The sequence below is a fragment of the Camellia sinensis genome, chromosome 8 (assembly GCF_055761805.1).
Source record: "Camellia sinensis isolate YWXY chromosome 8, ASM5576180v1, whole genome shotgun sequence".
Lineage (NCBI taxonomy): Eukaryota > Viridiplantae > Streptophyta > Magnoliopsida > Ericales > Theaceae > Camellia > Camellia sinensis.
Genome location: NC_138968.1, coordinates 107,523,779 through 107,550,951, shown reverse-complemented (window position 1 = coordinate 107,550,951; position 27,173 = coordinate 107,523,779). Strand labels below are relative to the sequence as shown.

Here is a 27,173-nt window from a genome sequence, read left to right as displayed (position 1 = left end):
ATTATAAAAATGTCCACAGACTACATGAACTTAATTAATTTATTGTTAGGACTGATTTGGCATGTTTAAAAAAAGTCAAAAAATTACTATCCTATTTAAGTCATATCACCTCTCTAACACATCACTTCAAATTCAACCCAAATTCAATCCATATTTTATAAAAAATAAAAAAATACACTGGTTTAAATCATTCCACACAAACAATCCTTTAGTTTCAACGTGGACTGGTCCCTTTTGGTTACATGAATTTATTAATGGTCCCTTTAATTTATTAATTTATTAATATAAAAATTTAAATAAAAATTTATCTCACCTTTTCAAATATAAAAATTAAAATAACTTATTAAAATAATCATAAAATTAAAAAAACCTCTAAAATAATCATTTCCCAAACACCATGCAATGGATTTGGAAACAACAAAACAGAGAAACCTAAATCTCGGGAAGTGAGTCGATCAAAGAGGAGAGAGAGTGTGAGTGAAAGAAAGAAAAAGACAGAAAGGGTTGTTTGGCAAGAAGGTTTGGGTGGGTTAAGGACTAAAATAATTACAAAAAATAAAATAGGCTATTTTAGCTACAAAAAATAAAATATCAAATCCAACCCATAATCATTACAATCCTCTTTTACAAAAAAAGTCAAAAAAATCAAAAAGTCAAAAAGTCCTTCCCAAACCAGGCTAAAATAGGCCAGGCTAAAATAACCAAAAAGCCAAAAAGTCAAAAAGCCAACCCACTTCCCAAACGGAAGCAGAGAATGCTTTTTCTTGAGTTTAGTTAGCAAATTTAAAAAAATATTTAGAAAAAAAAATAAAAGTGATAGATTATATATTTCACCTAATTTTTTTTTTTTTAACATAATGTAAAAAAATTAATTTATGAAAAAATCCAAAACAGTTTTATAATATGAAAAGGGACACAAGAATATATTTTACAACAATGATTTAGACCACTAAAAAATACATCACTAATAGCACTAATGCATTGGGAATGACAAAAAAAAAAAAAACAAAAACATGGCATAGAAAGTGGGCAGGGCCCACTAACACATCATTAGTGCTCTCTCTAGTGCTCCCTTTTTAGTGCTCCCAAGCATTTTTCTATAGGAAAATGATTGGTGGCCTTAAAAAAGTTGCCCTTAATATCCCTAATTTCCAATTTTGGAAACTATTTTTTTTTTTCTTTTTTCCTTTTTTTTTTTTTTTTTTTTTACCTAAAATAAAATTTCAGGGCATTCGAGCCGCGAAGTCTCGGGCCCTCAATCACTTCCGTTTTCTATATTTTAATTGTTAAGGTCACCTAGTTCAATTTTTACAACAAATTCATGTGAGTGAATTTTGAGTAAAATCCCCCGTAGTGATGGTTTTGTGGTGTAATTTGTGCTTTTAGTGAGAGCGCCACACGTCAAAATGAAAGGAATGGAGGGTTTACTAATCCACGTCGTTTTAGATTTTTTTCATTTTTATTTTTTTATTTTTTTATTTAAAAAAATTAAAATTAATATTTTTCAGTTTATTTATTTATTTGTCGGTGGAGAAGTGTTGTGGCTCATTTTTCTGCTTCTGCTTATTCTTTCACTCACTTATTTTTAAGTGATTTGTGGGGGTGTGACATAAAAATTGAGAGGGCATTCGGTTTAAAAGTCTAATTTAAATTTTTTTTTTATTAAAGATTCATACTTTAAATTATTTTGTCTATAAGGATAAATTCATACAAAATGATCAACTACCCTAACTGTATATATATCTATACTATATATATAATAGAATGTAGTGGTGTTTCCAAAAGCCTTCAAAATGATATTCTAAAATTCTCATAATTTTAAAAAATACGTGGCAACTCTCTTTTTAGTTTATAGTTCATTTCCTCCCCTCTCAAAGACTTTCGGAACAACAAAAACTCCTAACAAACCCATCCATAAAAGCTGTAAAAAAAAAAATATATATATATATATATCAAGACTTTCACTCTCCCACAACTCCTATAATAGATACATATCCTCTCCCATGTATATCCCTCTCTCACGTTTTGAGAACAATAAAAACTCCTAACAAACCCATCTATAAAAGCTGTCAAAAAAAAAAAAAACCAAGCAAAACCTATCCATAAAAAGCTATAAAAAATAAAAAATCAAGACTTTCACTCTCCCACAACTCCTACAATAGATACATATCTTTCTCCCACGTATATCCCTCTCCCACGTTACTCTCCCACCTCAAACAAATCTAAAAACAAAAAACACCTACCTATCCATATCCTATAACAGATAGATATAAAGACTTTCACTCTCTCACAACTCCTACAATAGATACATATCCAATAGATACATATCCCTCTCCCATGTTACTTTCCCACCTCAAACAAATCTAAAATATACTTCATTAACTTCCTTCATCAGCAGTGAACACCAGCAGTCCCTGAATTCAGCAGTCCGCCTCTCGATCGAATGCATGTCTCAGTTCTTCTTTTTCTTTTTCTTTTTCTTTACTAATTTATTTTTTGTTCCAAGCATTTGTGATTTTGTATTTTGACTATAAATATTGCACAAAATTGTAGTATGCATGTCCCTGCTTTTTTTTTTTTTCTTTTGCTCTGAACATGTCTCAGTTTTTCTTTTCATAGCTGTTTTTCTAATGTTTCTTTTCATATCTGTTTAAATAGAGTAGAAATTTATGATCAGAAGTTAAACAAATAAAAAAAGAAGTGAAAGTAAACTTTATTTTCTTATATACAGTTCACAAGGATATATATTTATATATTTTATTGAGAAACACTACAACAAATTTGGGATTTAAAGACGAAACAAATTTGTCTCAAAATGTATATATTTCGTCACCCAAAGTAATTACGACGAACATTTTTCGTCACCCGTTTTGTCGCCAAAGGGTCGTCGCTAAAGGGTCTTAGAGACGAAAAAAAAAAATCGTCATTGAAAATGATAAATTTATGACGAATTTTTTTGTCTCCAATACACTTTGTTGGGAACATACTTGTAAGTAATTAGCGACAAAATATTTTGTCATTAAATGAGAAATTAGAGACAAAAGTATTTCGTCATAAATATAAGAAATAGAGACGAAATAATTTTGTCACGTTTAATATAAATGAAGACGAAAATTTTTTGTCAAAGAAGCTACCAATAGAGACAAAAACAAATTCATCATTAAAAATGAAAATTTTGTGACGAATTTTTTTGTCTCCAATACACTCTGTTGGGAACATACTTGTAAGTAATTAGCAACAAAATATTTTGTCATTAAAGGAATAAATTAGAGACAAAAGTATTTTGTCATAAATATAAGAAATAGAGATGAAATAATTTTGTCACGTTTAATATAAACGAAGACAAAAAAAAAATTGTCAAAAAAGCTACCAATAGAGACAAAAACAAATTCATCATTAAAAATGATAAATTTGTGACGAATTTTTTTGTCTCCAATACATTCTGTTGGGAACATATTTGGAAGTAATTAGCGACAAAATATTTTGTCATTTAAAGAGAAATTAGAGACAAAAGTATTTTGTCATAAAAATAAGAAATGGAGACAAAATAATTTTGTCACGTTTAATATAAACGAAGATGAAATTTTTTTGTCAAAGAAGCTACCAATAGAGACAAAAATAAATTCGTCATTAAAAATAATGAAATAATGTCAAAAAAAATTCGTCACACATTGAGGGTAATAGTGACAAAATGTGACTATTTTTTGTCACGACAAATTCATTTAGCGACGAAATAAAGAATTCATAACAAAATTAATCATCCACCTAAGCTAAATAAGAGACAAAAAAAAACCTTCTTTAGGGATGAAAAATTTTGTCAATAATTCCATAATACTTTTTTCCACATTATATACCTATTTTATCAAAATCTAAATTTTAGTTCAACAAATATGACCCTGTTCATGTTGAAACCTGTTGAATATAACAATTCCATCACAACTTAACCTAACATGTTATCAACACATTTACGAATTAACAAAATGAAGATATCCATTCATCATTACAAATAATTTCATCCTAATACAATAAAATAGTGAAATATCCACAAAATATCCAAAAGTTATAACTTGTTCAATTCCACCAAAAATCCAACAATAACTAGTGCAACTCCAAAAAGTATGTGTATCCTTATCAAACAAAAATGAACATTCAAGCAAATTACATCATTGTTGCACGTCAAAAATGCCACTCTAATCCAATCTGCAAAAAAATAAATTAAAAGTTTTAGTAATTAATCAATTATACAAAAGATTAAAAACATTAGTAACTCATCAATTTACAATTAGATCAATTATACAATTTATCCCTGTAACAGACTTTTTTTGAGATTATGAGAACAAAAAATTAATTTTAAGGCTAATTCACAAATGGTGCATCCCATTAATGTGTCGTAAGTTCATACAACTTATATTGGTCCCTCCCAAGGTGCATCCCATTAATGTGTAATAGCTTACCGCTCAGGTGCTAAAGCTGAGTTATCATCACCACTGGAGAAAGGAAGAAGATCAATGAGTGTGGATGGGGGTTCCGTAGTCAGAATTATAAGCTACATCTTCACGCTATTTGCAAGGGGCAAAAAAGAAAAAAGAGAAAAGAGAAGCACCAGGTTAATATTGCAGAAACAGCAAAATCAAAGCCAATCAGCAGTTAGGACTCTCACTGACAAATCTTCTCAATCTAATCCTAGTTGCATAAAGTCTAATAAAAGTTCAATTTCAATATCTGAAATGTTTCACTGCTTTGCCTTTGTATTACCAAGTTAGTAAAAAAAAATATATGAAACCATTTGAAGCATAAAACAACCATCGTAAGTGAGTGGTAAGTCTCCCAAACACACAACAACACAACTCTCAAATGAGCCATACCAGCAAGCACAACAAGTTAACAATCATCCAAGTGGACAAATTACTACAACTAAAAGAACAAGGTCTTTAACACTCAATCCCTGGGATGCAAAAATTGTTTTGAGGAGAGTGATGTTGCCAAAGTTCTATGATGAACTTGTGTTGTAATGTATGACAACATTATTGGAATATATATTCTAACTAACAACATCAAATTTCCAAGAGCCTTGCAAAATATGTTCTGCCAATGCACATAAACATGAAATTTTAGAACTAATGGAATCAACCCATATTTTACTTCAAAATAAGATAATTTTCTTTTATGTACTTGTGAATCTCCATAGCATAAACAGTTACCCCATCATGAAATTATGTTTGAATTCATCATTATGCACAGAGGGGAAAAATATGGAACTCGGAACTTATGCACGAGTTCAGGCATTTTCCTACTCTATCTCCGACCAAACCAATTTCCAAGGTCCGCTTTTTGTTCCTAATCTGGGATTCAGAAAAGATTAAAAAAAAAAAAACAAAAAAAGAAGAAGAAGAAGAAGAAGAAGAAGAAAAGAAAAAAAAAAAAAAAAAAACACTTTTATCATTGAGAAATGTCAGATGCATTATGTTAAAAGCATCCAGATTTAGGGCAAAATTTTCAACCCAAAAAGTAAACCAATCAACTTAGACATTCATACATGAAAAACTAAAGAAAAATCATCAGCTGAGGGAAAACCAATCCTTTCTTTATGGTCATGTCACATGGACAGTGGCAGCACAGGGGTAAGACAACCAGTGTGGTTTCTTCACCTGGACAGCAAGGATACAATGTTGCAGCAACACAGCCATGTATAAGAAAAAGCATAAGAAAGGAATAGAAGATGTTTCTTACCTCAATAGAAAGGAACATACTCTTCTAGCTCCCCCCCAAATAGGGGCCTATGAGCCCACCTACAGCCCCAGCTGTGGCTGTAGTAGATTGAACCAGATTTTTTTCAGCTCCTGATGGTTTAACCATTACTGGCTAACCAAGAAAAGGCTGGCTAGAGAGTGCTATTGCCATAGGGACTGGCATTGCATCAAAAAATTCAATATAACTGCAAAGAAGCTGCATTAGCATCTAGATGGTACTAAGAAGGGAAATGGACATTGATTAGATGTGAAAGTGAATACAATAATAAGATTAACAAATGATACTGCCCAGTCTAAACATATTTTTTTCCTTTTTTGGAGGTGGGTGGGGAATATATTATTAACCACACCATCAAACCCACTAACTTGCAGGGGATACAACAAGCAATAAATGGAATGGACCATTATGACTTATAGAATATACCAGCAGTATACAATTTAATGAACTTGAATCGTACAATCAAACACTCTCTAATTGTTATTGATCAAATATCTATTAATGCGTGGAAGCACTAGGGAAAGTAAACAACTTCCACTAATAAATGAAATATGAGACATCAAAGCAAATACCATCCTTCACCAAAAAAAAAAATGTCCTTCAGTTTTTTTTCCACAATATTCACCCTTAATATTTTAAAATCACTAGAATAATACAAATCCATTAATAGCTATGCAATGTTTAAAACATTTCTCCATTACCGAAACCAAATTTTAACCAATGCAATTTCATGGAGCCCATCCCCAAAACCAAAAAAAACAACTTGGCGAGTTTACATTGTGTGGGGGAGGAGGGTGAAAAAGAAGGGCAAGGGGTCATCATCTATCTTACAAAGCATTGGACTTGGCCTTACTGCAATTTTGTTAGCCCATAATTACTTGTCAATTTAGCATGTAGACTTTTTCAATATGATTAGTGTGCCTTTTGCTCTGTCATCTTCACTTGTTGATAACAGCCTTAGTTGTTAAAAGAAGTGTAGACTTCTATCTTTGACCTCATTACGAGATGACAAACCTCCACTAATGATAGAATTAAAATAGTTATAGCATAATAAAAAATTAAATTGAGATAATTTTTTGGCTATGGAAGGAAAAATTGAACTTACCCAACTCTCTTGGAATGACTTGAATTGCGGTCCATTATAAGGCGTACATCTCAGACCTGGAACTGTAATTTAACGGTATTAGAAATACTCAACACAAATAATTAGTTCACCATCAAACGTAATATACCATCACATATTACGTTATAGCCCCACAGTGAGTAGCCCAGGAAGCACGAAACTTAGGAAGTGGATACATCATACATGACAGTATTGACACGGTAGGAAGTGGATACATCATACATGATTTACATTAACACTCTGACTAGCCATACTTGAAAATGACATAAAGGGGTAAAAAAGTGCAAGTAACCATGATAGACTACAATGCTTAGTACATACTGCAGTGATGCATCAAGGCTAACTGAAAATTCATTTTCAAAGATAAATCCAAGTGACAGTATTGGAGAGCAAAGTAATGATTGTTGGGCCCCTTTCCTAAGGTCTTAAATTTTCTGGACTACTGGTGTTTGTCTAATAAGGTGTCAAACCACAGGTTAATAAAGGTCTTAGGTTCAAGTTCTATATATGCATTTGTTTCCTTGTTGGCATTTTGCTTCTCCACATGTTAGGATGTTTTCATCTCCACATGCAAGACGGGATTGCACATGACGAGGGTGCCGGAGAGCTCAATATGCATTGTTGGGCCTCTTTCCACACAACTTGACCTTTTGGGATTAGTGGCGATCTAACAGAAGTAACATATAAGGTTGAATTCATCAATAAGCTAGGTGTTATATGAGCAGTCCCTCGAAAAGTTAGATATCATAATAAGTTGATAGCATGCATTATGAGATACAAATAAAAAATAAAATCAAAACTATAAAATATAAAAATTATAAAATTATAATCCGTAAATCACTTAAATATACTAAACAATTCAAACATTCTGAATTCCATAATTTCATTCATATTTCTTATGCTAATGAAATAAAAGAAAAACATTTACCTTAATAATCACTTGATTTCAAGAATCAAGGCCTAAAATGAATAGATGAGAATAGAATCCAATCTTTGTTGAACAAATCTAACCTAAAACAGAGTAGATAATTACACATACACCAGATTAGCAGAGCAGAACAGCATATATAGCAGATACACCAGAACAGAGAACAGCAACAAACTGTTGAGCTAAAATTACCAAGAAGTGGCATATAATTACCTTTAGAAGCATGGACTAGAATAACAATTAAAGATTTCTTCTTTTCCAATTCAAGAAGTGTGTTTAAGCAAAAATACAAAAGAATCAAGTTCCAACATTTCAATTGACGATGATGAGGGGGAAAAAACTTTAAATTAAGAGAGAGAACCAAATTTACTTGTCCGGAAAAGCAACAGAGTTGAAAGGGCACATATGACTAACCTCTTTCAAATTTACATTGTTGGAGAGTAATTTCTTGTTACTACTGTACATGACAGTTGGCTTATCTAATGCAGCAAATACATGTGTTGTATTCTTTGATGAGAAAGTGCAGAGTGTTATAGGCTGGGTCCCAAGGGACAAGATAAAGGACAAAACCTGTGTTTCTAGCTCAGTCAAATGGGCTTGTTTTCTTCTTCTAGAGTGTCTAGCTAATTCTCTATTAGAAAGCATTCTGAAAAACACACAACAACGAGTATTCTAGGAAGAGAAGCAAAGAGAATGTACACATGCATAAATACTCGGCTAAAAGGTGATAGAAAAGAAACTAGTATGCTGATCAACCTGTGCAGAATTACACTATTTAATAAACTCTCCGTCTCCAAGCAAAATAAATAAATAAATAAACTCTGTTGGAACAATCTAACTACCAATTTTTGTCTTTGTGTGCTTTCATCAGTCCAGTGATTTCAAGAGTAATGTAATGTAGCTCAAGGTTTTAAAAGGGGCAAGGCAAGTTCAAGATTTGTCGAAACATGAAACTTTCTTAGGTCTCATCAATCCAGTATATACAATCCTAATTGATGTATAATATTCAAATATACGACATATAATAAATATATAAAAACAAGTAATCTATGTCACTTTTAACGTCCACAATTTACAAGAATAGCAAATATATAAAATTCAATAGTATGAATCATGAAACTATTGAAACTATAATTGCAATAAATAAATAAATAAATACATATCTATACTATTATATAAAGCGCACAACTCTTTGAAACTTTGTCACGAGTTTTTCTATGCCTAGAATACCCTGTCAAATCTCACTGCTTCAAGCTTGGTAACTGCCATGATTGATCTAATGGCTTCACACACACACGTGGCATGGGCAGTCACTGCCTGTTACGGCTGAATTTCACAAGTGTAACATGTCCAACTTCCGAAAAATTAGAAGCTTGGATCGTCTAATTTTTTATGATGTTAGAAGAAGAAAAGACTTACATTTGATAGTAAAGATAAATTTATAGCCACTCATGTGGATAGGAGATAGAAATCCCCTTTTTCCCCTGTATCCCAATTCCTATTTGATTTCAAATACATTTCTAAATAATTAATATCATATTAAGTCAAAATATTATACAATATGTAATATATTTAAATGTTCAAGACATGTTCATGTAACATAGAGTTTGGATACATATCCCTATATACTAATATTTAGAGTTAGGGTGGTCTAATGCTTAGGTACAAGCCCGACACTTGTACCTGAGTCCATGTGATATAGCATTTTCCCATAGTTCATCAAAAAAATTAGGGAAAATTACATATACCTCCCTCGAGATTTATCTAAATTACAGATACCCCTTGAGGTTTCAGAAATTACAGATACCCCCCTGAGGTTTATATTTTCATAACAAATTGCCCCCTGAGGTTTATATTTTCATAACAATTTGCCCCCTAATTTGTTATGCAAATATAACCTTCAGGGGGTATCTGTAATTTCTCAAACCTCAGGGGATATCTGTAATTTTGCTAAACCTCGAGGGGGGTATATGTAATTTGCCCAAAAAAGTAAGAAATTCATAAAGGTTGTACTATACCTGAAAAAATATTGCATTAGAGCCTCGATTAGTTTGTCATCATCTCCCTTTCCAAACAAGAATTTCCTCCTTTCAATCTCAAGATTTGCCAAGTATGGACATCTTGCAGAGTCACTACTGGCTTCTGCGAATAACTTTTGTGCAAAAGCTGGCGCAATTAATATATGAGAATCAAACTGCACACATCCAAGTCACACAAATCAAATTCAGCATAAACTTTTGTGGAAAGAACTGTACCAAACAATAATTTATGTAATGCAAGGATTAAAATGTGCACCACTTCATCTGACAAGTGCGCAAGCTTGCAGTCCACAGATTTTGATGGATGAATTGGATCACTATCAGCACCATTACACCAGCTACTGTCATCCTCGAGCAAACAGCCTAAGTAATCCAGGAAACACTCCTAATCATCAGGGCTGCCAGATAAATAAACAAAATTAATGGTTTGGAATACATGTGTAGATGTAGCATCAACTACATCAGAAAGAGGGTAGAGATGATGCAACCACAAGTCTAGAAAAAACCAATGCAAGAAACCCAAGTTATTGGGTAAAGAATATGCAAAGAATATTGTATGCAACCTTTCACCTTGATATTCTTGAGTCCATCCAAACAAAACAAAAAACCATTAATTGAGAACTTCACCCATGTTGCCACTTTGATCCTTATACTTTCCACAAGCACAAGCTCAGCCAAAACAGGTTCTTTGTTATTGGAAAATTTTCCATTTCTTGAAATCCAGAGAGTCCAAAGGACTGCAAGTGGAATTGCTTCCCAGATTAGTTTTCTCAAATGCTTAACTTGCTACCATACCACCAAAGTAACAAATCTGACACTAACTCTGGTGGTTGTTTTATAATTTCACCCCTAAACGACCCATTTTCGGTTAATTGTTCACATTTTTTTCTCTAATTCTCCAATGGTACATCCTATAGACGCGCCTTCGGGTCTCATAAGTTTGATTATAGTTAGATGAAGTGCCTATGCTGTTTCTTTGGCTATTTGGTGGCTGGTTTAAAATTTTGCCCCCAAACGGCTCATTTTCGGTTACATTTTCACATATTCTGTGCTAATTCTCTATCCATACGTCCTATAGACGTGCCGTCGACTCTCGCAAGTTTGATTATAGTTAGGTGAGGTGTCCATTGTATTTCTTGTGCTGTTTGGTGGTTGCTTTATAATTTTTCCCCCAAACGGCTCGTTTTTTATTACATTTTCACATTTTCTATGCTAATTCTCTATCCACACATCCTATAGACGTGTCGGCTCTCACAAGTTTGATTATAGTTAGGTGAGGTGTCTAGGTTGTTTCTTGGGTTGTCTGGTGGCTGCTTGAAAAAGTTTGCCCCTAAACGGCTCATTTTCAACTATATTTTCATATTTTCTGCGCTAATTCTCTATCCGTACATCCTATAGACACGCCATTAACTCTCCAAAGTTGGATTATAGTTAGGTGAGATGTCGATGTAGTTTCTTGGGCTGTTTGGTGACTGGTTCATAATTTTGCTACCAAATGGCTCATTTTCAGTTACATTTTCACATTTTTTTGTGCTAGCTCTATAATCATACGTCCTATCAACATACGTTAGCTCTCCCAAGTTTACAAAGGCTTAGGCAAGGTGCTTGTGCCATTCATTCGGCTCTTTGGTGACTGTTTCATAATTTTTTCCTCGAACAACCCATTTTTAGTTAAGTTTTCACATTTTCTGCTCTAATTCTCTAAGCATATGTCTTGTCAACATACCGTTAGCTCTCCCATGCCGTTCCTTCAACTACTTGATAGCTATTTTATAATCCCCCCCCCCAAAAAAAAAAAAATCATCCGTTGTCAAGTACTTTTTCACATTTATTTTTTTATAAATTGAATTTTCTAAGATATATATATGTATATGTACCAAATAGACGGTCCTCCACAACAGTGCTTTAAGTACTGTGACATCATGGATTGTATATTTGCAATATGTTGTCCCTGCTCTTCCATCTTCTTCTCGTTTTGCTCACCTGCAAGTCGTTGCTCCCCAAACTCCTTCCTATTTTGGTAGTAGCCACAAATTTTATTAGAACCAAACAAACAAATATAAAAGTCAAAGCCACTATAAGGAAACAAATAGAAAAGGACAACTATTATAGATTATATAGAGCACATAGTTTATATGTATATATAGGGCCTGCTTGTTTTCAGAGATAAATTGGTTGGGATTGTTAGTGGGGAGATTATTAGTGAGGAGATTGTTAGTGAGGGGACTAAGAAAAATTGTGCTTGTTTGATAACCAATGAACTAGCAATAGTTCCTATTTGTTTTGAAAGATAGGAGTGAAATTAACCATATAAAATTCCATAAATACCCTTGTTGCATTACTATCAAATTTGGGCTTATACCGACTAATAAACGCATTACATATTTTAATATTAAAAAAATATTTTATAAATATTAAAATTATATTTCACAAATATATATTTTTTGGTACTATTTTTTTTAATATAATATTTTTTGGTATAAATATTATTATACTATTATATTTTTATATTAAAAATTATTTTTATATTAAATTATTTTATATAAAGAATGGTGGAGTAAAAAATGATAGAATAATTATAAAAAAAAAATGATAGAGAAAAGACTATACTAATAAAGTAGAGTGAATCAATTCGGTAGGATAATAGAGAGCAAAATAGTAAATCCCCCTCTAATCCCAATGGATTGTTTTTCTAATGCCATCTCTCACGGAGACTACTAATCCCATCCATAGAGGCTTATCATACTCCCAAGGTATTGTGAATCTCTTTCTCCATTTTGCAAACAAACACAATATTAATGGACTCCACATCCATTTTAATCCAATCTTATCCCCTATAACCCAAAACAAACGGACCCATAAAGTGTTTCAACTTTTTGCAAGGTTAGAGGAAAAAATAATTAAATATTACGTATCTGCAAAGTAAAATACAATTTGACTCACAAATACATAACTATGACCCCATAACTAGAACATGGAATTACAAAAAGATGGCCTCACCATCTAAGCAGTGCCAATTCATAAACCAATGAGCAAGTAGAAAGGTTTTCAACTATTAGATTTATAAATTCTCATCAGATTACCAATCAGTGTGTTTGGTTTCAATTATTTGAATTCAATTTTTTATTTTTCTTATTTTCTTGTTTTTAGTGAATATTTTTTTAATTTTATGCAATTTTTTTACTTTTTTAGATGCACCTTACTTAGATGTATCTAAATAGTAAAATATTTGTGAAAAAATATTTTAAAAAATTAATAAATCAACCGTGCTGGGGACCCCCAGCACCCCCACCTCCACGTGGGGGGTGGCAAGTGGAAAAGAAAAAAAATATATATATGTATATATTATGGACCAATCAAAAGCAAGTGGAAAAGAAATATATATATATATATATATTATGGACCAATCAAAAAACAGTGGGGGTGGTGGGGGTCAACCCCACTGGGGGTCTGGGGCATTTTCCTTAACAAATACACAAAAATACAAAAAATATACTGAATTTTCATTTTTTTTTGTTTGTATTTTTTGGTATTTAGTGTATTTTCTAAACATTTTTTTTTACAAATATTATACTATTTAAGTGTGTTTATATTAGGTGTGTCTAAATTTTTTTTAAAAAAAAAATTGGCTTAAAATGTTAACAAAATTCATTGAAAACATTAAAATACGGAAAATAAAAAAGTAGAATTTTCTAAAAACTGTTTTATGAAAACCAGAACCAAACAAGCTGAATAATTTCTACAATCTAGATGATTTCCTATATGCACTTTAACTACTAACCACAACCAATTGAATAATTTATAGAGAATCACAAAAATTATGAAATATATATATATATATATATATATGAACATTCAAAAAAATTGCTTATGTTAGTTATTGTAAACCATGGTTTTTTCAGAGCTCATGTTGTAAAAGGAAGGTTTTGGAATGGAGGAATACATGTTTTCTAAGAATGCCATTTGTGTCTATGAATCGCAAAAACCCAGGAAAAAAATTGATACAATTTTGAAATTCATACTCCCACCCACCATCAATCACCCACCTCCAATACCTACAACACCAAATTCAAATGGCCTTATAGGAATTTGATCAAACAGTTGATGTGCAATTTTTTGAAACAGTATTTCCAATCTCAACCCTCCGTCCCAACCCACAAGAGAGAGAGAGAGAGAGAGAGAGAGAGAACCAAACCCAATTTTGAGAGAGCAGTGAGTGCTGGAGCAATTTGTGCTCCAATGGTGGGTATGAGTGTACTATCCCACAATTTTCTCAACAAATTCGAAGCAACAAAATCCACAAAGGGGTATAATACTTTGGTGTTGGTTAACTGCTTCGGGAACAGCCATGGTTGGTTCCAAATAGAAGGACGATTGCTAACAAATTTGATCTTCAATTCTTAAACCATAAACTCTAATTTTAACAGTTTTTTTTTTCTTAAAATGTACTCAAATTTATTTCAAAAATCTTTACCACTCAGTTTCTTTGAGGTCTTTCAACAAACATCTTGGTGGCATACTAGAGTTCATTAAAAAACCATTTAACAGACTAATAAAAATCATGATAACAATGAAGAAAAGAAAAGAAAAAATCACAAGTGGCTCAGATTAATAAATAAAACAATAAAAAATAGAACTCTTAAAATAAATTCTAGTCAAAGGGTATCAAAGATTACAGTAAAACTGCAAACCAAGCATCAAACTTGTACAGAACAATACAAAAAAGCAAGATCAACCCAATTCATAAAACTATGAGCAGATTAATGGGTAGAAATTAAAATCATAAGAAATTCAGATTATGGTGTTCAAACTTGCACCATTTGTGGCTATTATGGGTGATTTTTGTGCAGGTAATTGATCACCAATATCCCCCAACAACTTAGGGCTCAACAATTGAGAGAGAGAGAGAGAGAGAAACTAACCTGGGTTTGTTGTTGCAGAGGGACGGAGCAAAACAATGGAAATGGCATAGATGAAGGCAAACGGTGAAGAAGTAAGAGCATCGTGTGCGATGTGAGAGAGTGAGCGACTCAATATGGGAGAGAGGGAGAGAGATAATCAGTCATGTGTTGGGTAGAGAGGAAACCAAGGAAAATATCACATTTTGGCAACCAAAGGGTTTGTTGCCAGAGAGGGTTTATAAATAAAACTATGTAGTTTTAAGGAGATGGAGATAGTTTTAAGGAGATGGAGATGGAGATGTGGATGTGGATGTAGATGTGGATTTGGATGTGGATGGGGAGAGAGAGAGAGAGAGAGAGAGATTTGAACGTGAAAATGAGAGAAGAGAGGAAAAGAAATCATAGGCGCCAAAGGGTTTGAGAAAATTTGAAAAAATTGGGGATTTTGCGATTTTGCCTATTCCTGAGAATGTATATTGATCACACTGTATTGATCACACTATGGGATTTTATTTATTTATTTGTTAAAATATTTTTTTTTTTTTTTTTGTAGTTAATGCAATTTTTTTCTTTTGATTTTTCATTTTTTTAGTTACGAAGGTTGAAAATTTATTTGTTTTATTTTTATTTTAATGAAAAAAATTTATTTTTTTTATTTGGTAGAAGTAGGGGTAATATTTTAATGAAAAATATTTTCTGTTAAAATAAATTAATTTTTTGTGGTCAATGAAAAATATTTTTCTGCAGCTCATTTTTTTTGGTTACTAAAAATCAGGAACTAATTTTTTGTGGTAAAGGAGAGGAAACGGTAGTAGTGGGTGAAGGTGGTGGTGGTGGTGGTGGCGGAGGCAGCGATGACAAAGGAGATTAGTGGTGAAGTTGTGGTAGTGGTAGAGGAGATGGAGTGGCGGTGGTGGAGGAGAGGTAATGGTAGTAGTAGTGGCAGTAATAGTGGTGGTGGAAGTGGAGTGGTGGCGATGGTGGTAATAATGTTAGTTGTAGAGGTGGAGTGGCAACAGTGGTAGTAGTGGTGGTAATGGAATGGCATTTGCAGTAGTAGTGAATGTGGTAGAGGAGATGAGTGGTGAGAGAGAGGGGTAAGTGTGAGACAAATAGAGAAAAGAGATAGAGACAGAGTGATGGGTGTGTGTGAGAGAGAGAGAGAGAGACAAAGTGGTTGTTAAAAGTGCATTTTCTTATAGTGGATCGATAAATTGAAATTTAATTATTTAAAATTAAAAAAATCAGAAATTTTAGTTTGAGATATTAAGATTGGGACATTGGAGCTCCCACAAGGCTTGTAAGTTAAAAATTCCTATTTTCCTTGTATAATATACTAGCATATCATCCGTGCTATGCACGGATTGTGTTTACAGTTATCTACATATGTGAATTGCGATTTTTAAATATCTTCCTTTTTTTTTTTAAATGTCTTCTTTTTTTCCTTTTTTATATTATATTAAAGTTTAATATTTTGATAATAATCGTATGTGTTAGACTTTTCAAGGAATTAAATGTCTTTTTTTTTTATTATATTATATTAAAATTTAATATTTTGATAATAATCATATGTGTTGGATTTTTCAAGAAATTTTTTTTATACTTGTTCTTAAAGCATTAAAATGTTATTATGAGGGATAATAATCATATGTGTTGGGACTTTTCAAGGAATTTATGTGTTGGATTTCAAAGAATTTTTTTTATGCTTATTCTTAATGCATTAAAGTGTTATTATGAGGGTAAGACTTGGGGATTGGAAGAAGTTAATAAATGCTAAGGTTTTTTTTTTTAAAATCAAATATCTTCCTTTTTTTTTTAAAATGTCTTATTTTTTTCCTTTTTTATATAAAAGATTGGGCAAATTACATATACCCCCTCAAGGTTTAGCAAAATTATAGATACCCCCTGAGGTTTGAGAAATTACAGATACCTCCCTAAAGGTACTATTTGCATAACAAATTAGGGGGCAAATTGTTATGAAAATATAAACCTCATGGGGCAATTTGTTATGAAAATATAAACCTCATGGGGGTATTTGTAATTTTCAAAACCTCAGGGGTATCTGTAATTTGGCTAAACCTCGAGGGAGGTATATGCAATTTGCCCTATATTAAAGTTTAATATTTTGATAATAATCATATGTGTTAGACTTTTCAAGGAATTAAATGTCTTTTTTTTTATTATATTATATTAAAATTTAATATTTTGATAATAATCATATGTGTTGGGACTTTTCAAGGAATTCATGTGTTGGATTTCAAAGAATTTTTTTTATGCTTGTTCTTAATGCATTAAAGTGTTATTATGAGGGTAAGACTTGGGGATTGGGAGAAGTTAATAAATGCTAACGTTTTTTTTTTAAAATAAAAAAATCAAGAAATTTAGATTGGAAGATTGGAGCTCCCACAAGGCTTGGGGTTAAAAACCGCTTTTGCTTAATGTATAGTATATAGATAGTATAGATAGATAGATAACTATAGATATAGATAGATAGATATAGATATGGCACATACTGTACCGGGACAACTCCTGCAATTTTCCCTCATCTAAATTAAAGGGATTTAAAAAGTAAAAAAACAAAGAAAAAAAATTATAATATTAAAAAATGTTCACTAAAAAAATATTGATTAAAAATTACAAATTAATTATTGAAAACTCCATACTAAACAAGGTAATATTTTCTATTAATTTTGAAAATTAAAAAATTATTATTAATTTTTCCTTTGTGTTTTTTTTTCTCACAAAAAAATAGCTACAATAATTTTTTATTTTTTACTTTTTTTGTGGAGAGGGGTTTTGACCTGCGATTTTCTAAAATGGGTGTTCTAGACGAAAAGGGTAGAGTTGGTTCAAACAATAAGAAAAAGTACTTATGCAAGAGGCACCTTCACTATGAGAAAGAATAGTCGGTTTTACATAGGGTGCCTTCTTGGATAATAGCATCAATACTGGCATGCATGAAGGGCTTAAGTGTGAGACATATGAGAGGGGCTTTAGTGCGAAAATAGAAGAAATGGTTTACAAAGTGCCTTCTTACTTCACAACTTCAATACTTGTGAGAGAAGAGTAGGCTCAAGTGCGAGAGAGAAATGAGAGTTTGTAGGAAGTGTCTTCTTGGGTCACGACTTGAGTGTCCGTGCACATGAAAATGAGTGATAAGGGTCTGAGTATGTCTCTTGGGGTCACGGTTTCAGTGCTCCGAAACACAAAACCATAGCATATTAATAAAGAGAAATAATTAGTGATAAAATATTTTTGTCTCCTTAAATACAAGAACAGAGAATTTATTATTGGTGACGAAACATTTTTGTCTTCCATTACATAATGTTATGAGACGAAAAATATATTCGTCGCGCAATCAATTAGAATTTATTAGTGACGAAATATTTTCATCTCCCACAACTTATTCTTCCAAGACAAAAATATATTCGTCCCCCATTTAATAGAAAGATGAAATGGCATCATTTACATGATGGAGTGTTTATTGGTGACAAAAATGTCCGTCTCCAATGAGCTAAAATAATTCGCACCAATGCAAATGAAATTGGCGCCTGAATTTTGCAGACGAAATTTTTTTTCGTCTCATATACGCTTGAGAAAAATTAAAAACGACAAAATTAATATTTGGTCATCTTTGGGTTAAATTTTTAGACAAAAAAAAAAAAATCGTCACCAAATTTTGTCACAATAGCCTAGATTTCTTGTATTTTGTTTCCTTGTTTAATTATTATTATTATTTTTTTTTTCTTTTTGTGGAGAGGGGTTTAATGTGAGAAAGAATAATAGCATTGCACAAAATGTCTTCTTGAATAATAATGTTTGCATGCACAAACGGCTTAAAATGTGAGAGAGAATAGAGGAGCTTTAGTGCGAAATGGAAGAGATGGTTTATAGAGATTGTTTTCTCGAGTCACAACTTCAATACTTGTGAGAGAGGAAACTCAAGTGCAAGAGAGAAATAAGGGTTTTTAGAGGGTGTCTTTTCAGGTCACGACTTTAGTATTTGTGTGTGTGCAAAAGTAAGTGATTAAGGTGAGAGTGTCTCTTAGCTTCTGACGACATTTTAATAAAGAGAAATAATTAGTGATAAAATATTTTTATCTCAAACTCATATGTTCGTTGCCTAATCGACAAAAATACAAAAACAACGTTGTGTGGGTATGGAGAATTTATTGGTGATGAAATATTTTCGTCTCCTTCAACTTAACCTTATGAGACGAAAATATGTTTGTCGCGCAATCAATCAAAATGTAGTATGACACATGGAGATTTTATTAGTGACGAAATATTTTCGTCTCCCAAAACATATCATTCCGAGACAAAAATATATTTGTCGCCTAATTAACAGAAAGATAAAATGAGCATGAAAAGTTTATTGGTAAAGAAATATTTTCGTCTTCCATAACTTATCCTTCCTAGATAAAAAATATATTTGTCACCAAATAAATAAGAAAATGAAACGATATCGTCTAATAAGTTTAGAATTTATTGGTGACGAATTCCTTTTGTCACAAAAAACTTTAAATTTTGTGACAAAAATGTTCGTCTCTAATGAGCTAAAATAATTGGCGCCAACAAGAAAAAAAATTGGCGCCTCTATTTTTTTCTGACGAATTTATTTTTTTGTCTCCTATAGTTTTGAGAAGAATTAAAAGAAACGACAAAAGTAATATTTGGTCATGTTTGGGTTACGTTCTAAAATGAAAATAAATTTTATCACCAAATTTTAAAAATTAATTATTGAAAAATCCATACTAAACAAGGTAATGTTTTCTATTAATTTTGAAAATTACAAATTTTTTATTATTTGTTTCTCTGTATTTTTTCCCACCAAAAAAAAAAAATAGCTACATTAATTATTAATTAATTAATTAATTATTATTATTATTTTTTTTTTTTGTGGAGAGAGGTTTTGACCTTCGATTTTTCTGAAATGGGTGTTCTAGATGGAAAGGGTAGAGTTGGTTCAAACAATGAAAAAAACTGCTTGCGTGCAAGAGGGGCCTTCACTGTGAGAAAGAATAGTGGGTTTGCATAGGGTGCCTTCTTGGATAATAGCTTCAATGTTGGCATGCACGAAGGGCTTAAGTGTGAGACAGAAGAGAGGGGCTTTAGCACGAAATAGAAGAAATGGTTTACAGAGTATTTTCTTGAGTCACGGCTTCAATACTTGTAAGAGAGAAGTAGACTGAAGTGCGAGAGAGAAATGAGCATTTGTAGAAAGTGTCTTCTTAGGTCACGACTTCAAGGTCCGTGTACATGAAAATGAGTGATATGATAAGGGTCAGAGTGTATCTCTTGGGGTCACAGTTTCAATGCTTCGAAACACAAAACCATGACATTTTAATAAAGAGAAATGATTAGTGATAAAATATTTTTGTATCCTTAAATACCAGAACAAAGAATTTATTATTGGTGATGAAATATTTTTGTCTTCCATAACTTAACCTTATGAGACGAAAAATATATTCGTCACGCAATCAATTAGAATTTATTAGTGACGAAATATTTTCGTCTCCCACAACTTATTCTTCCGAGACAAAAATATATTTGTCGCCTATTTAATAGAAAGATGAAATGACATTGTCTGCATGATGGAGTGTTTATTGATGACGAAATATTTTCGTCTTCCATAACTTATCCTTCCTAGACAAAAATATATTTGTCGCCTAATAAATGGAAATATGCAACGACATCGTTTAATAGGTATGGAATTTATTGGCTACGAATTACGTTCGTCACAAAAAAAATTATATTTTGTGACAAAAAATATTCGTCTCCAATGAGCTAAAATAATTCGCGCCAATGCAAATGAAATTGGCACCTCATTTTTGCACACACAATTTTATTTTCGTCACCTATACTTTTGAGAAAAATTAAAACAAACAACAAAATTAATATTTCGTCATCTTTGGCTTAAATTTTAAGACATAAAAAAATTCGTCACCAAATTTTGTCACAATAGCCTAGATTTCTTGTATTTTTTATTGATTTTAAGCATTTGGTGACGAAATTTGGTTTTCCTCTCTAAAAATAATACATTTGGAGACAAAATTATTTCCTCTCTAAATTTTTTTACAATGGTGACGACAAATTTCATCTCCAAAATGGCGCCAAATCTTCCACCAAATTTTCCAAGGGCGGGAAATTGTTTTGTGACGAAAAATAAAATTTAGAGACAAATAAAATTTTCGTCACCTATTGTTTTATTTGATTTTAAGCATTTGGTGACGAAATTTGGTTTTCGTCTCTAAAAATAGTACAATTGGAGGCGAAATCTTATTTTCATCACTAAAACATGTATATTTGGAGACGAACTATTTTTTCGTCACGCGTTTTTGTCACCATAGACCTTTTTTGTTGTAGTGAAAGTTGCAAGGAAATTGGAAGATTATACAAAAGCTAGCTACTTCACTCTCCCACAACTCCTATAATAGATACATATCCTCTCCCATGTATATACCTCTCCCACGTTTTGAGAACAATAAAAACTCCTAACAAACCCATCTATAAAAGCTGTCAAACAAAACAAAACCTATCCATAAAAAGCTATAAAAATAAAAAAATCAAGACTTTCACTCTCTCACAACTCTTACAATAGATACATATCCCTCTCCCACGTCTATCCCTCTCCCACGTTACTCTCCTACCTCAAACAAATCTAAAAACAAAAAACACCTATCTATCCATATCCTATAACAGATAGATATAAAGACTTTCACTCTCCCACAACTCCTACAATAGATACATATCCCTCTCCCATGTTACTCTCCCACTTCAAACAAATCTAAAATATACTTCATTAACTTCCTTCATCAGCAGTGAACACCAGCAGTCCCTGAATTTAGCAGTCCGCCTCTCGATCGAATGCATGTCTCAGTTCTTCTTTTTCTTTTGCTTTTGCTTTACTAATTTATTTTTTGTTCCAAGCATTTGTGATTTTGTATTTTGACTATAAATATTGCACAAAATTGTAGTATGCACGTCCCTGTTTTTTTTTTTTTCTTTTGCTCTGAACATGTCTCTGTCTCTGTTTTTGTTTTTGTTTTGCTCTGAACATGTCTCAGTTTTTCTTTTCATAGCTGTTTTTCTAATGTTTCTTTTCATATCCGTTTAAATGGAGTGGAAATTTATGATCAGAAGTTAAACAAATAAAAAAAGAAGTGAAAGTAAACTTTATTTTCTTATATACAGTTCACAATGATATGTATTTATATATTTTATTGAGAAAGTTGCAAGGAAATTGGAAGATTATACAAAAGTTAGCTACTTCACTCTCCCACAACTCCTATAATAGATACATATCCTCTCCCATGTATATTCCTCTCCCACGTTTTGAGAACAATAAAAACTCCTAACAAACCCATCTATAAAAGCTGTCAAAAAAAAAAAAAAACCCAAACAAAACCTATCCATAAAAAGCTATAAAAAATAAAAAAATTAAGACTTTCACTCTCCCACAACTCCTACAATAGATACATATCCCTCTCCCACGTTACTCTCCTTCCTCAAACAAATCTAAAAACAAAAAACACCTATCTATCCATATCCTATAACAGATAGATATAAAGACTTTCACTCTCCCACAACTTCTACAATGGATACATATCCAATAGATACATATCCCTCTCCCATGTTACTCTCTCACCTCAAACAAATCTAAAATATACTTCATTAACTTCCTTCATCAGTAGTGAACACCAGCAGTCCCTGAATTCAGCAGTCCGCCTCTCGATCGAATGCATGTCTCAGTTCTTCTTTTTCTTTTTCTTTTGCTTTACTAATTTATTTTTTGTTCCAAGCATTTGTGATTTTGTATTTAGACTATAAATATTGCACAAAATTGTAGTATGCATGTCCCTGTTTTTTTTTTTTTCTTTTGCTCTGAACATGTCTCTGTTTTTGTTTTTATTTTGCTCTGAACATGTCTCTGTTTTTCTTTTCATAGCTGTTTTTCTAATGTTTCTTTTCATATCCGTTTAAATGAAGTGGAAATTTATGATCAGAAGTTAAACAAATAAAAAAAGAAATGAAAGTAAACTTTATTTTCTTATATACAGTTCACAAGGATATATATTTATATATTTTATTGAGAAAGTTGCAAGGAAATTGGAAGATTATACAAAAGCTAGCTACTTTGATTCCTTTCTTTTCATATCTGTTTTTCTAATGTTTCTTTTCATATCCGTTTAAATGGAGTGGAAATTTATGATCAGAAGTTAAACAAATCTATCTATACTATATCTATAAGCAAATGTAGTAGAGTATGAGAATTCTCCAAACCCTTAATATCAAATTCTTATGAATTCTCTCTCTTATGTGTCACCTCTCAAGTCTCTTCTCCCACTTTTTTTTAATTTTTAATCATTTGTCAATTATCAAAATCTCAAAAGCCAAAAAGATTATATATATTTAAATAAAATGATAAATATTTAGATATGAACAACAAAGAGGTAAAGATAAAAATATAAAAAATAAAAAGATAACTATTTAAATTTTAACCACAAAAATAATATAAAGAGTCAAATAAAAGATAAAAAAAATAACTAAATAAAAAATATTACGGGTCCATTAATTTTAAAAATAAAAAGTTAACTATTTATATATGAACAATTAAAAATATTTAAATAAAAAAATATTACGAGTCAAATAATTTTTAAAATAAAAAAGTAATTATTTATATATGAATAACAAAAAAATAGAGATGAAAGATTATACAAAAATAAAAACATAACTATTTAGATTTGAACTGCAAAATGAAAATTTAAATAAAAGATAACAAAATATTTAAATAAAAAAAAAGATTAAGATTGGGACATAAATATCCCAAAAAGATAATAATTTTTTTAACGATCTATATTTATCTTTTATTAGTTTATTATAAAATTTTCATATGTTTCAGTTTAATCTTTTTAAAATTTATCTTCAAGTTGAATTTAATATTTTATTTTTTTAAAATCATCAATTAATTATACATACAAATTTTAAATATGATAAAATTCCATATATATCTTTTGTTTAAGCATAATATTAAAATAAAAAAAAATAGTACGAGTCAAATAATTTTTAAAATAAAAAGGTAATTATTTATATATGAGCAACAAAAAAATATTGATGAAAGAATATACAAAAATAAAAATATAATTATTTAGATTTGAACTGCAAAATGAAAATTTAAATAAAAGATAACAAAATATTTAAATAAAAAAAAAGGATTGAGATTGGGATATAAATATCCAAAAAAGATAATAATTTTTTTAAGGATCTATATTTATCTTTTGTTAGTTTGTTATAGAATTCTATATATTTTAGTTTAATTTTTTTAAAGTTTATCTTCAAGTTGAATTTAATATTTTATTTTTTAAAATCACCAATTAATTATCCATACAAATTGTAAACATGATAAAATTCCATATATATCTTTTGTTTAAGCATAATATTTTCAATATAAAAACAAGTTCCTGCAAAAGAAATCATGAACAGAAGATTAGGGAAAAACAATCAACATTGAGCCATTTCTAATCCTTTTTCAGTGCCTAAAAATCTTAAATTTATTTTTAGGAACTCATTTCCTTTGAGATTTAAACCACAAATTTCTTCTTCTTTTTTAATATTTTTTTTTATATTTAGATTCAAAGTTTGAGCAAATGGAAGATATCTCATATTTAAAATGTTTATTTTTTTTTTTGAATAATTTAAATATTTATATTCTTTATGTTTATCAATTCAAGTTTAATGCATTTCCAAACCTTTTTTTCTTTTTAATCATTCCAAACCTATTGTGTTTAATGAATCAATATAACCAAAAAACAAATAGCATGTAAAAAAATTTTAACCATATAATGAGAATTAAAATTAATTTTATTTTAATTTATTATATTATATGGGATGATTAATGTAATATCTACTATTGATTAAACAAAATTAGTGTTACTTTTATTTAATATATTAGTCATTTTGATTAATTACAATATACATGCCTTTGTTACTCTATTTTTGATTGTCTGAAGTAATTCTTAGATAAATTAGTTATTATATATGTAATGATTTACTTAATGTATGATAGTTTTTAAAAAAATTCAATAATGTGAAATATTAAATAGTTTTTTATGATGTGAAATAAGATTTACATATACAAATTAAATAAAATATTAAGAAATGCAATCAAAACAATAAATTCTTTTTAGTGATTATTGACTTTTTAAAATCTCGTGCATCGCACGGGTGACCACTAATATATATATATATTCAATTGTACACCCTTAAATATCATCAAAACATTCTCCCACACACATTCTCTCTCTCTCCACCTCCGTAGTCACTCGCCGCTTGTCATCGTCACGACAATATTTCTATACTGAGATTTGTTGATGTTGTTGATTTATTAATTAATAAATCAAAATTTATTATAAAAATGCCCACCGACTCCATGAACTTAATTAATTTATTATTAGAGCTGGTTTAGTATGTTTAAAAAAAAAAAATCACTATTTTATTTAAATTACATCATTTTATTTAAATCATATCACCTCTTTAACACATTACTTCAAATTCAATCCAAACTCAATTCATATTTTATAAAAAATAAAAAAATATATTTATTTAAATCATTCTAAACAAACAATCCTCTAGTTTCAACGTGGACTGGTCCCTTTTGGTTACATGAATTTATTAATGGTCTCTTTAATTTATGAATTTATTAATGGTCTCTTTAATTTATTAATTAATTTGTTACATGCACTGGCCCCTTTTGGTTGCCACGTCAAATCTGTCTCGTTTTTTTTTTTTGTCAAGTACGGAAAGGGCAGTTTGATAAATTTATATTCCACCATCATTTCAAATAAATTTTTTTAATATAAAAATTTAAATAAAAATTCGTTTCATCTTTTTAAATATAAAAATTAAAATAACTTATTAAAATAATTATAAAATCAAAAAAACCTTTAAAATAGTCATTTCCCAAACACCATGCATTGGATTTGGAAGCAACAAAAACAGAGAAACCTAAAGGTATGTTTGGTTTGGATTATTAGAGTGATTTTGGGAAAAAAATTTAGAAAATTTATTTGGTTTGTAAATTTTTCAAAATAATTTTCAAAATCACGTTCTCTCTCTTACCTATCAATCAATCAATTTTTCTCTCCCCTCTCTCCTTTTCAATCACTTTTTCTCTCACACACATCTACTCAATTATAACAAAATATCAAATCATTCCAAACTCTCAAACTCCAAAACTACTTTCAAAATACACAACTAAACAAACCAAAAAAATTTCTAAACTCTCTTTCCAAAACAATTTTTAAAAACTATTCTCCTAAAATCAAACCAAACAAGCCCTAAATCTCGGGAAGTGACTCGATCAAAGAGGAGAGAGAGTGTGAGTGAGAGAGAGAGAAAAAGACAAAGAATGTTTTTTCTTGAGTTTAGTTAGCAGATTAGAAAAAATATTTAGAAAAAAAAATAAAAGTGATAGAGTATATTTCATCTAATTTCATATTTTTTTTCTTAACATAATGTAAAAAAATTAATTTGTGAAAAAATCCAAAACAGTTTTATAATATGAAAAGGGACACTAGAATATATTTTAATTGTTAAGGTCACCTGGTTCAATTTTTACAACAAATTCATGTGAGTGAATTTTGAGTAAAATCCCCCGCAGTGATAGTTTTGTGGTGTAATTTGTGCTTTTGCACGTCAAAATGAAAGGAATGGAAGGTTTACTAATCCACGTCGTTTTAGATTTTTTTTATTTTAATTTTTTATTTAAAAAAATTAAAATTAATATTTTTCAGTTTATTTATTTACTTGTGGGTGGAGAAGTGTTGTGGCTCATTTTTCTGCTTTTACTTATTCTTTCACTCACTTATTTTTAAGTGATTTGTGGGGTGTGACATAAAAATTGAGAGGACATTCGGTTTAAAAGTCTAATTTAAATTTTTTTTATTAAAGATTCATATTTTAAATTATTTTGCCTATAAGGCTAAATTCATACAAAATGACCAACTACCCTAACTATATATGTATATATATATATATTCTATTGTACACCCTTAAACATCATCAAAACATTCTTCCACACACACGCATTCTCTCTCTCTCCACCTCTGTAGTCACTCGTCGTTTGGGAATCATTTATATATATATATATAAGTATAGATATGTACATATATGCTTATGTTGTTCCATGGGTGTGACATTGCGGATCTACTGATCTAGGTCTAATTATGGTACAAAATTACTGATTTTGGTAACTATATTTTTAAAAATAGAACCAGATCAAATTCTCACTGCACTGGTATGTTGTTCCATGGGCGTGACGCTGTGGATTTACTAATATATATATATATATATATATTGTAGCGCCCCAATTTTCATGCCCAAATGGTAATACAATAGTCATGGCCTTTCAAAGTAAAACAGATAATAAATCCTCA

General features: G+C 30.5%; 1 long non-coding RNA gene across 10 annotated transcripts; it reads right to left on the bottom strand.

Annotated features, from left to right (window-relative positions):
• Window positions 1-3,972: 3,972 nt before the first annotated feature.
• LOC145797031 (uncharacterized) lies at window positions 3,973-15,377 on the bottom strand. 10 transcript variants are annotated; one of them, XR_014337971.1, is made up of 9 exons: window positions 14,761-15,364; window positions 11,716-11,850; window positions 10,095-10,236; window positions 9,818-9,993; window positions 7,800-8,445; window positions 6,854-6,915; window positions 5,731-5,935; window positions 4,455-4,559; window positions 3,973-4,200 (listed from the first exon to the last, which is right to left on the bottom strand). It is a non-coding gene; the product is annotated as an uncharacterized LOC145797031 (long non-coding RNA). The 10 variants fall into 10 exon arrangements; XR_014337970.1 differs by having other exon boundaries at window positions 7,800-7,882; window positions 14,761-15,354; XR_014337969.1 differs by having other exon boundaries at window positions 5,731-6,767; window positions 7,800-9,993; window positions 14,761-15,377.
• Window positions 15,378-27,173: the final 11,796 nt, after the last annotated feature.